Source organism: Panulirus ornatus, chromosome 64 (genome assembly GCF_036320965.1).
Source record: "Panulirus ornatus isolate Po-2019 chromosome 64, ASM3632096v1, whole genome shotgun sequence".
Taxonomy (NCBI): Eukaryota; Metazoa; Arthropoda; class Malacostraca; order Decapoda; family Palinuridae; genus Panulirus; species Panulirus ornatus.
Genome location: NC_092287.1, coordinates 10009720 through 10025296, shown reverse-complemented (window position 1 = coordinate 10025296; position 15577 = coordinate 10009720).

Sequence of the window (15577 nt, the reverse complement as noted above, 5' to 3'; positions counted from 1 at the left end):
ATCATTAAACTGGGGTATACAAGTCCCCCTGTACTGTCTGACCGACTCCCGTGGTCCAGTTCATGTACGTCTTTGAACCTAGAGGTGCGTGCCGTCTTTGTCTCCACACACATATTCGAAGACCAGCTGTGTGCCGACGTGTGTGACAGCTGTTGATGACGTATAGCAGGTGCTGATGACGTGTGTGACAGCTGTTGATGAGGTGCGACAGATGATGATAGGTGTGACAGCTGTTCACGACAGTTGTCACCTGTTTGATAATATGTATGACAGCTGTTCATGACAGATATGCCATTTGTTGATGATGGATATGACAGCTGTTGATGACAGATATGCCATTTGTTGATGATAGATATGACAGCTGTTGATGACAGCTATGGCAGCTATTAATGACACGGACTGACAGCTGTTAGTAACGGGCATGACAATGTGTTAAACGCTTCCATCTGAGCGTGACCCCGCCACCACCTCTGGTACAGTACAGTACACAGAAGCCTGCGTCAGTCTACTGTGGTGTTGTGGTGAGTGGAGCAGCGAGGCACTGGGACTGCCTCCTACGGGAATACTTCCCACGTATTCCCTTACGTGTCGTAGAAGGCGACTAAAAGGGAAGGGAGCGGGAGGCTGGAAATCCTCCCCTCCCGGTATTTTTTTCAATTTTCCAAAAGAGGGAACAGAGAAGGGGGCCAGGTGAGGATATTTCCTCTAAGGCCCAGTCCCCTGTTCTTAACGCTACCTCGCTAACGCGGGAAATGGTGAATAGAATGAAAGATATATATATATGGGGATGAGAGAGCTTGGGAAGTGAGTCAGTTGTTGTTCGCTGATGATACAGCGCTGGTGGCTGATTCATGTGAGAAACTGCAGAAGCTGGTGACTGAGTTTGGTAAAGTGTGTGAAAGAAGAAAGTTAAGAGTAAATGTGAATAAGAGCAAGGTTATTAGGTACAGTAGGGTTGAGGGTCAAGTCAATTGGGAGGTGAGTTTGAATGGAGAAAAACTGGAGGAAGTGAAGTGTTTTAGATATCTGGGAGTGGATCTGGCAGCGGATGGAACCATGGAAGCGGAAGTGGATCATAGGGTGGGGGAAGGGGCGAAAATTCTGGGAGCCTTGAAGAATGTGTGGAAGTCGAGAACATTATCTCGGAAAGCAAAAATGGGTATGTTTGAAGGAATAGTGGTTCCAACAATGTTGTATGGTTGCGAGGCGTGGACTATGGATAGAGTTGTGCGCAGGAGGATGGATGTGCTGGAAATGAGATGTTTGAGGACAATGTGTGGTGTGAGGTGGTTTGATCGAGTAAGTAACGTAAGGGTAAGAGAGATGTGTGGAAATAAAAAGAGCGTGGTTGAGAGAGCAGAAGAGGGTGTTTTGAAATGGTTTGGTCACATGGAGAGAATGAGTGAGGAAAGATTGACCAAGAGGATATATGTGTCGGAGGTGGAGGGAACGAGGAGAAGAGGGAGACCAAATTGGAGGTGGAAAGATGGAGTGAAAAAGATTTTGTGTGATCGGGGCCTGAACATGCAGGAGGGTGAAAGGAGGGCAAGGAATAGAATGAATTGGAGCGATGTGGTATACCGGGGTTGACGTGCTGTCAGTGGATTGAATCAAGGCATGTGAAGCGTCTGGGGTAAACCATGGAAAGCTGTGTAGGTATGTATATTTGCGTGTGTGGACGTATGTATATACATGTGTATGGGGTGGGTTGGGCCATTTCTTTCGTCTGTTTCCTTGCGCTACCTCGCAAACGCGGGAGACAGCGACAAAGCAAAAAAAAAAAAAAAAAAAAAAAAAAAAAAATATATATATATATATATATATATATATATATATATATATATATATATATATATATATATATATATATATATCACTGGAGAGCTGAAGGAGGCTGGTGCCCTACCCATAGAAAGGTTCTTTGGCTTATGATGAAAGAGACAAAGTCAGTGAACAATATTCTCAGAAATTCGCGCTGTGAAGATACCTTTCTGATGACCGAACATTACATACTGAGTTTCAAACACCACTGTGTGGTGAGGCATTCTCGTGCCTCGAAGGTGTGTATATAAACAGCAGTGGTTCGTTTCCATTCCGCACGTCTGGGTCTCCCCTCACCGCGCTGGAGGGGATGAGTAGAGTTCGTGCCCCTCCTGCTGGTGGGGCGTGTGGTTCGTGGTCACTTGTGTGGCGTGTCTGAGAGGCTTGCTGAAGCCTTGCCCTTTTTGAACAGATGCTGAGACAACGCATGGGAATGCTGAGCGCCACTATCTTCACGTGTCCTTTGGAACTGAGGTGAATTCATTGTCGGATGCTGAGACAACGCATGGGAATATCGAGCTCCTCTTATCTTTAATGTGACTACCACAGAGAAGCGTAGGTGGTAGCGAATTTAGATAGGGTTGAGGCAGAACTCTTCTCCTCCTCCTCCTCCTCCTCCTCCTCCTCCTCCTCCTCCTCTTCTTCCTCCTCCTCCTCCTCCTCCTCCTCCTCCTCCTCCTCCTCCTCCTCCTCCACCTCCTCCTCCTGGGAGTCTAAGAGTCGACATTCCCGATGGATTTAAGGAAATTCTTAAGGACTCAAAGTGTTCACTGTCCTCCCCCCTCACATCGCGGTCCCTGGAGACGTTGTGAAAATCTTCGACAGGATCAAGCTCAGCTCTCCCTCGTCTTCGGAGGGCTCCTCCCTCCCGCGCCCCCAGCAGACACACAAGAGGACAGTGTACGAGAAGGCTTGCCTTACCGATCGTCGGTCTGGGACCCTCAGGGTTAAGTCGCTCTTCATGCGATGCTCAGCGACTCACACACAGGATCTGACACCCTTGGTTCCCTCCTCAGTTTCTACTGTCTTGATGATCCCGTGAGGCCGTGAATGCAGTTCATTCATGCTTATTTACGATAAATACGACATACGGAAAGTGAATGCAGTAAGCCATGTATCCAGTTCATTCATGCTTATTCACGATAGATACAACGTACGAATAGTGAATGCAGTAAGCCATGAATGCAGTTCATTCATGCTCATTCACGATAGATACAACGTACGAATAGTGAATGCAGTAAGCCATGAATGCAGTCCATTCACGCTTATTCACAGCAAATACCACATACGAGCGGTGACTGCAGTAAGCCATGAATGCAGTTCATTCATGCTCATTTACGATAGATACAACGTACGGACAGTGAATGCAGTAAGCCATGAATGCAGTTCATTCACGCTTATTCACAGCAAATACCACATACGTACAGTGACAGCAGTAAGCCCTGAATACAGTTACAACGTCTTAGAAGATCTACGTACGTTGGTTCTCTCTTCACATCCGCCTTATTCACAATGTTGATCTCAAACACTTTTAATCATACCCTACTCTCTTTTGATTGGCTAACTAGTTACTGTTACGACTACCATCTGTCGTGTTTCTGTCATATCTCATCTGTCTACCGTCAGCTGAGTGGCTGGCTGTCTGAGTTCAATAAAAAACCTGTCGTTATCATAAGTAATTAATGATGTTTACATGATTATCATTCAAGGTGTCCATCTGATGCATCTCTGTCGCTCGTACTTTCTGTCCATTTCTGTCACACCTTCTGCGGTGAGTTGTGACAGTCACTGTCACCTTAAGCTACAATCACTGTCATCTACAATCGCTGCCATCTTTAGCTACAATCACTGTCAGCTACAATCACTGTCATCTTTAACTGCAATCACTGCTATCTTTAGCTACACTGTCATCCTCCGCTACTATCACTGTCATCTTTAGCTACAATCACTGCCATCTTTAGCTACAATCACTGCCATCTTTAGCTACAATCACTGTCATCTTTAGCTACAATCACTGCTATCTTTAGCTACAATCACTGTCATCTTTAGCTACAATCACTGCTATCTTTAGCTACAATCACTGCCATCTTTAGCTACAATCACTGCCATCTTTAGCTACAATCACTGTCATCTTTAGCTACAATCACTGCTATCTTTAGCTACAATCACTGTCATCTTCCGCTACTATAGATCACCTGCAGATTCATACCAGCAAGGCTCCTGCGTTTCCATTTCCTTTTCCATATCTCCTCACGTCCTCCCCCCGCTAGCTCCTAGCTACTAGAGTCTTATCCTTACGCAAGACCAAACCTCTGGAGGATCATGATAGGGAATAGCAGTGAGTTTCGAACCTCCCACCCATAACATTCGAACCCCCCTTAACATTCGTCCCTCCATAACATTCGAACCCCCCATAACATTCGTCCCCCATAACATTCAAACCCCCCATAACATTCGAACCCCCATAACATTCGAACCCCCCATAACATTCGTCCCCCATAACATTCAAACCCCCCCATAACATTCGTCCCCCATAACATTCGTCCCTCCATAACATTCGAACCCCCCATAACATTCGAACCCCCCATAATATTCGTCCCCCCATAACATTCGTCCCTCCGTAACATTCGCCCCCCCATAACATTCGTCATCCCCATAACATTCGTCCCCCCATAACATTCGTCCCCCCCATAACATTCGTCCTCCCATAACATTCGTCCCCCATAACATTCGTCATCCCCATAACATTCGCCCCCCATAACATTCGTCCCCCCATAACATTCGTCCCCCCATAACATTCGTCCCCCCATAACATTCGTCCCCCCCATAACATTCGTCCCCCCCCCCATAACATTCGTCCTCTCGCTGCTCTGTCGTCCCATATCCGGCCTAGATTTAGCTGTCACATGCCATCGTAGTGGTGTTTACTGCTTCACCAGGTTCACTGAAAAGTCCGCCCGCAGATCCAAAGTCACTGGGACATTAGTTGAACATGGGGGAGGGGGGGAATAAAAGTGTTGAAGAGGGGAAAATAAGTGTTGAACAGGGGGAATTAATTGATGAACAGGGGGAAATAAAGTGTTGAACAGGGGGAAATAAAGGTGTTGAACAGGGGGAAATAAAGGTGTTGAACAGGGGGAAATAAAGAGTTGAACAGGGTGAAATAAATGTAAAGCAGGGGGAAATAAAGGTGTTGAACAGGGGGAAATAAGTGTTGAACAGGGGAAATAAAGTGTTGAGTAGGGGAAATAAGGTGTTGAACAGGGGGAAATAAAGGTGTTGAACAGGGGGAAAATGTGTTGAACAGAGGAAAATTAATGTATTGAACAGGGGAAAAATAAAAGTTGAACAGGGGGAAAATAAAAGTGATGAACAGGGAAAAAATACATGTGTTGAACAGGGGGAAAAGAAAAGTTTTTTGAACAGGGGAAATAAAGTGTTGAGTAGGGGGAAATAAGGTGTTGAACAGGGGGAAATAAAGGTGTTGAACAGGGGGAAAATGTGTTGAACAGAGGAAAATGAATGTATTGAACAGGGGAAAAATAAAAGTTGAACAGGGGGAATATAAAAGTGTTGAACAGGGGAGAAATACATGTGTTGAACAGGGGGAAAAGAAAAGTTTTTTCAGCCTCGCCTGAGTCCCGTATGAGCCACCTTCAAGTCGAGGGCTCTGTCAGCCACCGTCAGGTCGAGGGCTCTGTCAGCCACCTTCAGGTCGAGGGCTCTGTCAGCCACCTTCAGGTCGAGGGCTCTGTCAGCCACCGTCAGGTCGAGGGCTCTGTCAGCCACCGTCAGGCAGAGGGCTCTGTCAGCCACCTTCAGGTCGAGGGCTCTGTCAGCCACCGTCAGGTCGAGGGCTCTGTCAGCCACCGTCAGGTCGAGGGCTCTGTCAGCCACATTCAGGTCGAGGGCTCTGTCAGCCACCGTCAGGCCGAGGACTCTACCAGCCACCGTCAGGTCGAGGGCTCTGTCAGCCACCGTCAGGCCGAGGGCTCTGTCAGCCACCGTCAGGTCGAGGGCTCTGCCAACCACCGTCAGGTCGAGGGCTCTGTCAGCCACCGTCAGGTCGAGGGCTCTGTCAGCCACCGTCAGGTCGAGGGCTCTGTCAGCCACCGTCAGGTCGAGGGCTCTGTCAGCCACCGTCAGGTCGAGGGCTCCGTCAGCCACCGTCAGGTCTAGGGCTCTGTCAGCCACCTTCAGGCCAAGGGCTCTGTCAGCCACCATCAGGTCGAGGGCTCTGTCAGCCACCGTCATGTCGAGGGCTCTGTCAGCCACCGTTAGGTCGAGGACTCCACCAGCCACCGTGAGGTGGAGGGCTCTGTCAGCCACCATCAGGTCGAGGGCTCTGTCAGCCACCTTCAGGTCGAGGGCTCTGTCAGCCACCGTCAGGTCGAGGGCTCTGTCAGCCACCGTCAGGTCGAGAGGGCTCTGTCGGCCACCGTCAGGTCGAGGGCTCTGTCAGCCACCGTCAGGTCGAGGGCTCTGTCAGCCACCTTCAGGTCGAGGGCTCTGTCAGCCACCGTCAGGTCGAGGGCTCTGTCAGCCACCATCAGGTCGAGGGCTCTGTCAGCCACCGTCAGGTCGAGGGCTCTGTCAGCCACCGTCAGGTCGAGGGCTCTGTCAGCCACCGTCAGGTCGAGGGCTCTGTCAGCCACCGTCAGGTCGAGGGCTCTGTCAGCCACCGTCAGGTCGAGAGGGCTCTGTCAGCCACCGTCAGGTCGAGGGCTCTGTCAGCCACCGTCAGGTCGAGAGGGCTCTGTCAGCCACCGTCAGGTCGAGAGGGCTCTGTCAGCCACCGTCAGGTCGAGGGCTCTGTCAGCCACCATCAGGTCTCGCACAAATGACGCTGTTATTTCGCCTGTACGTCGGTCCATTGTGTCCCTCATACAGTGAACACTGGATAGTGTGTGTGTGTGTGTGTTGTAACACTCTAACCAGGCAGGCTTGTAGGTCTGATAAATGCAAATTATCGCTGCAGTTAACGCGATGCGCGGTAAATATCAATTATGATAATGACAGTGATAATTGATTAATATTATCATTTGTATGATTTATATTATTATTATTATTATTATCATTATTATCATTGTTATTATTATTATCATTATTATCATTATCATTAGTATTATTATTATCATCATTGTTATTATTATTATCATCATTATTATTATAATCATTATTATTGTCATTATTATTATCATTATCATTATCATTGTCATTACTATTATTATTATCATTTGTATTATCATTATTATTATTATCATTATTATGAATTAGTATTATTCACGCAAACACAAAAACGTGCCATCATATATAAACTTATCTACACCCATACTCACACACACACACATACACACACACACACACACACACACACACACACACACACACACACACACACACACATATGCAAACGTAACCCATCACTGCAAATGGAAACTTATTGATGGAAGTCTTTCAGAAAGATTCGTCTGCTGCCACATTGCAGTGAGGGTTCTGACGAAACATTAAGGTAAGTCCCCCTACCCCCCTTTTTAAAATCTACATATACCCTGTGTCTATGTCATGAAGTCTGGAAAATTTCCCCAAGCCCATAACCCCGTAGGTATAACACGTTCTTAGAATAACCCCGGAGCGTAAGGTTGATATCATAAGTCGAGAGTTGGGACGGTTGTGCTTATGGAGGGAGCTGTGTGCGGTAACAGGCCGTCGAACGCTGGAAGTGGGACGAGCGCGGTGTGTGCTGAATAGGAATGGTGATAAATGAATTGGACAGGCAAAGGAAGATAACTTGGAATGGACATTAGAATAGCAACTGGTACACAAATACGCGCACGTATATATATATATAGTGACCATGAGTCGGCAGCGCCACCGGGTGGGTCTGCCAGCAAAGAGTCCGATCGGTATGGGTTCGAATCCTAGGCATGGAAGTGGGGCCCCACACCCAACGTGCGGGTCTGCCAGCAAAGAGTCGGATCGGCATGGGTTCGAATCCTAGGCGTGGAAGTGGGGGGCCCCACACCCAACGTGCGGGTCTGCCAGCAAAGGGTCAGATCGGCATGGGTTCGAATCCTAGGCGTGGAAGTGGGGGGCCCACACCCAACCCAGGTGTTTATATATCCCCCCCCCCCCAACCCGTCTGGTTCGTCTCCAGGGACGTCGAGATCACAAAGCTTCTGAGATTCTAATTCTAAATCTATAGAAGCCATGGCTTTTAGAAACTTTCCTCTCACCCTTCTATGTGACGGGGTTAATGAGACGAAACCTTGGTAGAATTGAATTCAATAGTGATGGACGTATGACAAAGAGGGGGGGGGGGGTCTTTTCTAGAGCCTAACCCCCCCTCTCCCCTTTGACTAACATAGACCACACCGGACACCCCCCCCCCCCCCCCCCCCCCCAGCGGTCCGAGCGACCTGGCCTGGCCTGCACGCTACTTAAAAAAGAGAAAAAAAAAAAGATGCAGTTCCGTTAAGAGCTGTAGAGAGAGAGAGAGAGAGAGAGAGAGAGAGAGAGAGAGAGAGAGAGAGAGAGAGAGAGAGAGAGAGAGAGAGAGGTTTTCGGGCAGTCATAAATGAATGGACATTGACCAGCAGGATGTGGCCCTGTCTCGGGCCACAGTGATTCGTTAAGCTTAAACGAGAATTCAGCATGACTCAGCATGACTCAGCGATTGGAAATGATGATTAACGTGATTGGAAGTGATGATTAACGTGATTGGAAATGATGATTAACGCGATTGGAAATGATGATTAACGTGACTGGAAATTATTAACGTGACTGGGAATGATGATTAACGTGATTGGAAATGATGATTAACGTGATTGGAAATGATGATTAACGTGATTGGAAATGATTAACGTGACTGGAAATTATTAACGTGACTGGGAATGATGATTAACGTGATTGGAAGTGATGATTAACGCGATTGGAAATGATGATTAACGTGATTGGAAATGATTAACGTGACTGGAAATTATTAACGTGACTGGGAATGATGATTAACGTGATTGGAAGTGATGATTAACGCGATTGGAAATGATGATTAACGTGATTGGAAATGATTAACGTGACTGGAAATTATTAACGTGACTGGGAATGATGATTAACGTGATTGGAAGTGATGATTAACGCGATTGAAAATGATGATTAACGTGATTGGAAATGATGATTAACGTGATTGGAAGTGATGATTAACGTGACTGGAAATGATGATTAACGTGATTGGAAGTGATGATTAACGTGATTGGAAGTGATGATGAACGTGATTGGAAGTGATGATTAACGTGATTGGAAGTGATGATTAACGTGATTGGAAGTGATGATTAACGTGACTGGAAATGATGATGAACGTGATTAGGAATAATGATTAATGACATTCATACCGATTCGCGATTCGTATTCACACGCGATACGCACCGACCCGTGATTCGTATCGGTTTGTGCGTGATGAATCCGCGATTCGTACGTCGACTGGCGATTCGTACGTCGACTGGCGATTCGTACGTCGACTGGCGATTCGTACGTCGACTGGCGATTCGTACGTCGACTGGCGATTCGTACGTCGATTGGCGATTCGTACGTCGACTGGCGATTCGTACGTCGACTGGCGATTCGTACGTCGACTGGCGATTCGTACGTCGACTGGCGATTCGTACGTCGACTGGCGATTCGTACGTCGACTGGCGATTCGTACGTCGACTGGCGATTCGTACGTCGACTGGCGATTCGTACGTCGACTGGCGATTCGTACGTCGACTGGCGATTCGTACGTCGACTGGCGATTCGTACGTCGACTGGCGATTCGTACGTCGACTGGCGATTCGTACGTCGACTGGCGATTCGTACGAAGCCGATATGACCAACTGTGTTATAACATACCTAGTAATACGTACACTGTACTTGCAGCAAAGCCAGTATAACACTGCCTATGTTGTATGTAACAAAGCCGCCGTAACGCCTACTGTCCTCTAACATAGCCAGTGTGACGTCCGTCATAACGTCCACCATAAGCAGCAAAGCCAGTGTGGCCAAGACGTGACCAAACACAGCACAGAACGCTGGCCCACTGTGTTGTAACAGAGCCAGTCTAACATCCTTTACGTTGTAACAGAGCCAGTCTAACATCCTTTACGTTGTAACAGAGCCAGTCTAACATCCTTTACGTTGTAACAGAGCCAGTCTAACATCCTTTACGTTGTAACAGAGCCAGTCTAACATCCTTTACGTTGTAACAGAGCCAGTCTAACATCCTTTACGTTGTAACAGAGCCAGTCTAACATCCTTTACGTTGTAACAGAGCCAGTCTAACATCCCTTGCGCTGTAACAGAGCCAGTCTAACATCCTTTACGTTGTAACAGAGCCAGTCTAACATCCTTTACGTTGTAACAGAGCCAGTCTAACATCCTTTACGTTGTAACAGAGCCAGTCTAACATCCTTTACGTTGTAACAGAGCCAGTCTAACATCCTTTACGTTGTAACAGAGCCAGTCTAACATCCTTTACGTTGTAACAGAGCCAGTCTAACATCCTTTACGTTGTAACAGAGCCAGTCTAACATCCTTTACGTTGTAACAGAGCCAGTCTAACATCCCTTGCGTTGTAACAGAGCCAGTCTAACATCCTTTACGTTGTAACAGAGCCAGTCTAACATCCTTTACGTTGTAACAGAGCCAGTCTAACATCCTTTACGTTGTAACAGAGCCAGTCTAACATCCTTTACGTTGTAACAGAGCCAGTCTAACATCCCTTGCGTTGTAACAGAGCCAGTCTAACATCCTTTACGTTGTAACAGAGCCAGTCTAACATCCTTTACGTTGTAACAGAGCCAGTCTAACATCCTTTACGTTGTAACAGAGCCAGTCTAACATCCTTTACGTTGTAACAGAGCCAGTCTAACATCCTTTACGTTGTAACAGAGCCAGTCTAACATCCTTTACGTTGTAACAGAGCCAGTCTAACATCCCTTGCGCTGTAACAGAGCCAGTCTAACATCCTTTACGTTGTAACAGAGCCAGTCTAACATCCTTTACGTTGTAACAGAGCCAGTCTAACATCCTTTACGTTGTAACAGAGCCAGTCTAACATCCTTTACGTTGTAACAGAGCCAGTCTAACATCCTTTACGTTGTAACAGAGCCAGTCTAACATCCCTTGCGCTGTAACAGAGCCAGTCTAACATCCTTTACGTTGTAACAGAGCCAGTCTAACATCCTTTACGTTGTAACAGAGCCAGTCTAACATCCTTTACGTTGTAACAGAGCCAGTCTAACATCCTTTACGTTGTAACAGAGCCAGTCTAACATCCTTTACGTTGTAACAGAGCCAGTCTAACATCCTTTACGTTGTAACAGAGCCAGTCTAACATCCTTTACGTTGTAACAGAGCCAGTCTAACATCCTTTACGTTGTAACAGAGCCAGTCTAACATCCTTTACGTTGTAGCAATGCTATTATATGGTCAACTATGTTGTAAGATTGCTAGTATAACATCCATTATCTTGTGACAGGACCAACATGACACACACACTATGTTATAACAGAGCCATAATGACCCTCATTGTGTTGTAACAAAGTCAGTATTGGGATCCACTGTTATAATAAAGCTAGTATAACACTGTTTTGTAACAGAAAACCAATATGTGGCACCCACTGTGTTATAACAAAGCTAGTTTAACGTTCACAATTTCGTGGCCAGGCCAGAATGACAGTATAACACTGTCTGTCCTCAAATCCCTTCGCGCAGTGTAGTGACTGGGGGCCATAAAGACGAGATTCCCGAGAAAAGTGTGTGGAACGACGTCCGAGAGTCTCTCATTCGCTCTCTCTCTCTCTCTCTCTCTCTCTCTCTCTCTCTCTCTCTCTCTCTCTCAAATTTCTCCCGAGGCGGTTGCAAAACCTTCCAACTCTATGCATCCTGAAGCCCCATTTCCCTCAATATATATATATATATATATATATATATATATATATATATATATATATATATATATATATATATATATATATATATATATAATATACAATCCCTGGGGATAGGGGAGAAAGAATACTTCCCACGTATTCCCTGCGTGTCGTAGAAGGCGTCTAAAAGGGGAGGGAGCGGGTGGCTGGAAATCCTCCCCTCTCATTTTTTTTTTAATTTTCCAAAAGAAGGAACAGAGAAGGGGGCCAGGTGAGGATATTCCTTCAAAGGCCCAGTCCTCTGTTCTTAACGCTACCTCGTTAACGCGGGAAATGGCGAATGGTATGAAAGAAGAAAGAATATATATATATATATATATATATATATATATATATATATATATATATATATATATATATATATATATATATATATATATATATATATATACATATATATATATACACACACACACACACACACACACACACACACACAGTTGCCAACACTCACCTCTATTGCACACGTCAGTGAATAAATCAATACCAAATACTTTTTTTCTATTCTCTATTTTTTCGCCACTTCTGCCTTACAGGGAGGAAAGGTTTGCTCCCACTGGAACTACGGTACATTGATCCACTTAGCTGTAAGGAAGGAAGGAAGTAAGGAAGGAAGGAAGGAAGGAAGGAAGGAAGGAAGGAAGGTCGTTTCCCCCCACTGGAGTGACAGTATAATGATCTTAAGACGTTCTTCCCACTTGAACTACCGAGGGTAACGTGATGTGCAGGGCAGGATGACATAATGAACCGAATTGCTCGCTTGCAGACACGGTTATTGTAGATCGTCTGGAGGGAACTCCATCCCAGACAGACAGGCTGATAATGGAACTCACCCTCAGCTAGACAAACACACACAGATAGAGAGGTGGGGGGGAACTCAACCCAGGGCTGGTAAGGGGGAACTCAACCCTAGACAGACAGACAGACAGACAGGCTAGAGAGCTAAGCCGACAGACAGACAGATGGGGGAACTCACCCTCTGACAAAGAGACAGATAGACAGGGGAACTCAGCTCAGGGCAGATAGGAGGAACTCATCCCTAGACAGACAGACAGATAAGGGAACTCACCCCTCAGAGAAACACACACAGATAGAGAAGGGAACTCAACCCAAGGCAGATAAGGGGGAACTCAATTCCAGACAGACAAATAAGGGAACTACACGCTAGACAGACAGACAAATAAGGGAACTCCACCTCAGACAGGCAGACAAATAAGGGAACTCCACCTCAGACAGACAGACATATAAGGGAACTCCACCTCAGACAGACAGACAAATAAGGGAACTCCACCTCAGACAGACAGACATATAAGGGAACTCCACCTCAGACAGACAGACAAATAAGGGAACTCCACCTCAGACAGACAGAACAGAAGGGAACTTCCAACCTAGACAGACAGAACAGAAGGGAACCTCCAACCTAGACAGACAGAACAGAAGGGAACCTCCAACTTAGACAGACAGAGAGACAGACAGAGGGGAGGAGAACCTGGCAGCTGGTCTATTATTGTACGGGTCCTGGGGACCTGTTTACGCCCTCCTGAAGATCGTCAGTATTCCCTGAGATATTAATGGCTGGGAGCACGGGCCCCAGCGCACACCAGTCACAGCGGGAAAGCTGGCGGATGAACCAGCAGGGAAGCAGGAGGAGGAGGAGGAGGAGGAGGCAGGAGGAGGAGAAGGAGGAGGAGAAGAAGGAGGAGAAGAAGGAGGAGGAGGAGGAGGAGGAGGAGGAGGAGGAGGAGAAGAAGGAGGAGGAGGAGGAGAAGGAGAAGAAGGAGGAGAAGAAGAAGGAGGAGGAGGAGGAGGAGGAGGAGGAAGCAGGAGGAGGAGGAAGCAGGAGGAGGAGGAGGAAGCAGGAGGAGGAGGAAGCAGGAGGAGGCGGAGGCGGAGGAGGAAGCAGGAGGAGGAGAAGAAGAAGGAGGAGGCAGAAGGAGGAGAAGGAGAAGAAGGAGGGGGGAGGAGGGGTGAGGAGGAAGCAGGAGGAGGAGGAGAAGGAGGAGGAGGAGGAAGCAGGAGAAGGCGGAGGCGGAGGAGGAAGCAAGAGGAGGAAGAGGAGGAAGCAGCAGCAGGAGGAGGAGGAAGTAGTAGGCAGGCAGGACCTTGAGCAAAGGTAATAGGGATGTGTTTACGTCCGATGTCGTCGTCAGCTGGCCTTGCCCTTCGAGGAGGCTCGGCTGCCCCCCGGAGGGCGCGCGCGCACGACCTAACGTGGGTGCTGGGACGGGCGTGGGGGTCGTCTTATCGGCTATCGCACCCGGGGGGAGCGGCTTTGGTGGGTCGTGCGGCATAGAAAAAAACCAGGTATTTATAAAGTGATTCAACCGCTTCAAGGTGGTGGGGATGAGGCCTCTTTAGACACACGTACACACACACACACACACACGTACACACACACACACACACACACACACACACACACACACACACACACGATGCCTGTGGCGCCATTGAGTTAAGCAGGGGATGTGCTTACGTGGTTATGGCGGGTCGCTGTGGCACAAGCCTGGGGTTCAATGCCGTGTGTGTGTGTGTGTGTGTGTAGGTGAGATGTGATACTACAGGAGGAGAGGGAGAGTTACATGAGCTACCAGTCCCGCGTCAGTTGTAAACAGACAAATAAGGGACCTCCACCTCACCCACACACACCCACCCATGATCTGAGTGGATTAAGGCAGTGGATGATGGAAGGGAAAAAAAAATGATGGGTGTTCTAGGGTTCGACACCCTCCCCAGATTATCCGTCTGGGGTGATTTCTGAACGAACACCACACCCCCATTCCCCCTTTACAAGGGGCTAGGGTTGGGGGATGCATGAGTTTACATATCCGGGGGGGGTTCTACGTTTGAAGACCTGCCTTGGTGTATGCACACACACCCCCCCTACTTTGCTTCACTATTCGCACCACACAAATTGATCTTGAGTTCACCCCCTCCCCACCTCCTTCCCCCGCCATTAATCACAAAGTCAGCTTCGAAATGCTCCCCCCCCCCCCCCCCCCGGCGCGCGCGAGAGCGCTCAAGTAGCTGCAGTTTGTCTTCCCACTACTTCACACCACCAGACTGTTCGTGGCTGGAGGTGGCACTGTGGGACTCTCCTATATTAGACCCCCTCTCGATTAATGGCATCATGTGCACAGCCTCGTTGAGAGAGAGAGAGAGAGAGAGAGAGAGAGAGAGAGAGAGAGAGAGAGAGAGAGAGAGAGAGAGAGAGAGAGAGAGAGGAAAGTGATTGGTTCTCAGTGAATGTTGATTTGCGGCAGGGGTGTGTGATGTCTCCATGGTTGTTTAATTTGTTTAAGGATGGGGTTGTTAGGGAGGTGAATGCAAGAGTTTTGGAAAGAGGTGCAAGTTTGCAGTCTGTTGTGGATGAGAGAGCTTAGGAAGTGAGTCAGTTGTTGTTCGCTGATGATACAGCGCTGGTGGATGATTCGGGTGAGAAACTGCTGAAGCTGGTGACTGAGTTTGGCAAAGTGTGTGAAAAAAGAAAGCTGAGAGTAAATGTGAATAAGAGCAAGGTTATTAGGTACAGTGGGGTTGAGGGACAAGTCAATTGGGAGGTACGTTTGAATGGAAAAAAACTGGAGGAAGTGAAGTGTTTTAGATATCTGGGAGTGGATGGAACCATGGAAGTGGAAGTGAGTCATAGGGTGGGGGAGGGGGCGAAAGTTCTGGGAGCGTTGAAAGATGTGTGGAAGTCGAGAACGTTATCTTGAAAAGCAAAAATTGGTATGTTTGAAGGAATAGTGGTTCCAACAATGTTATATCGTTGCGAGGCGTGGGCTATAGAT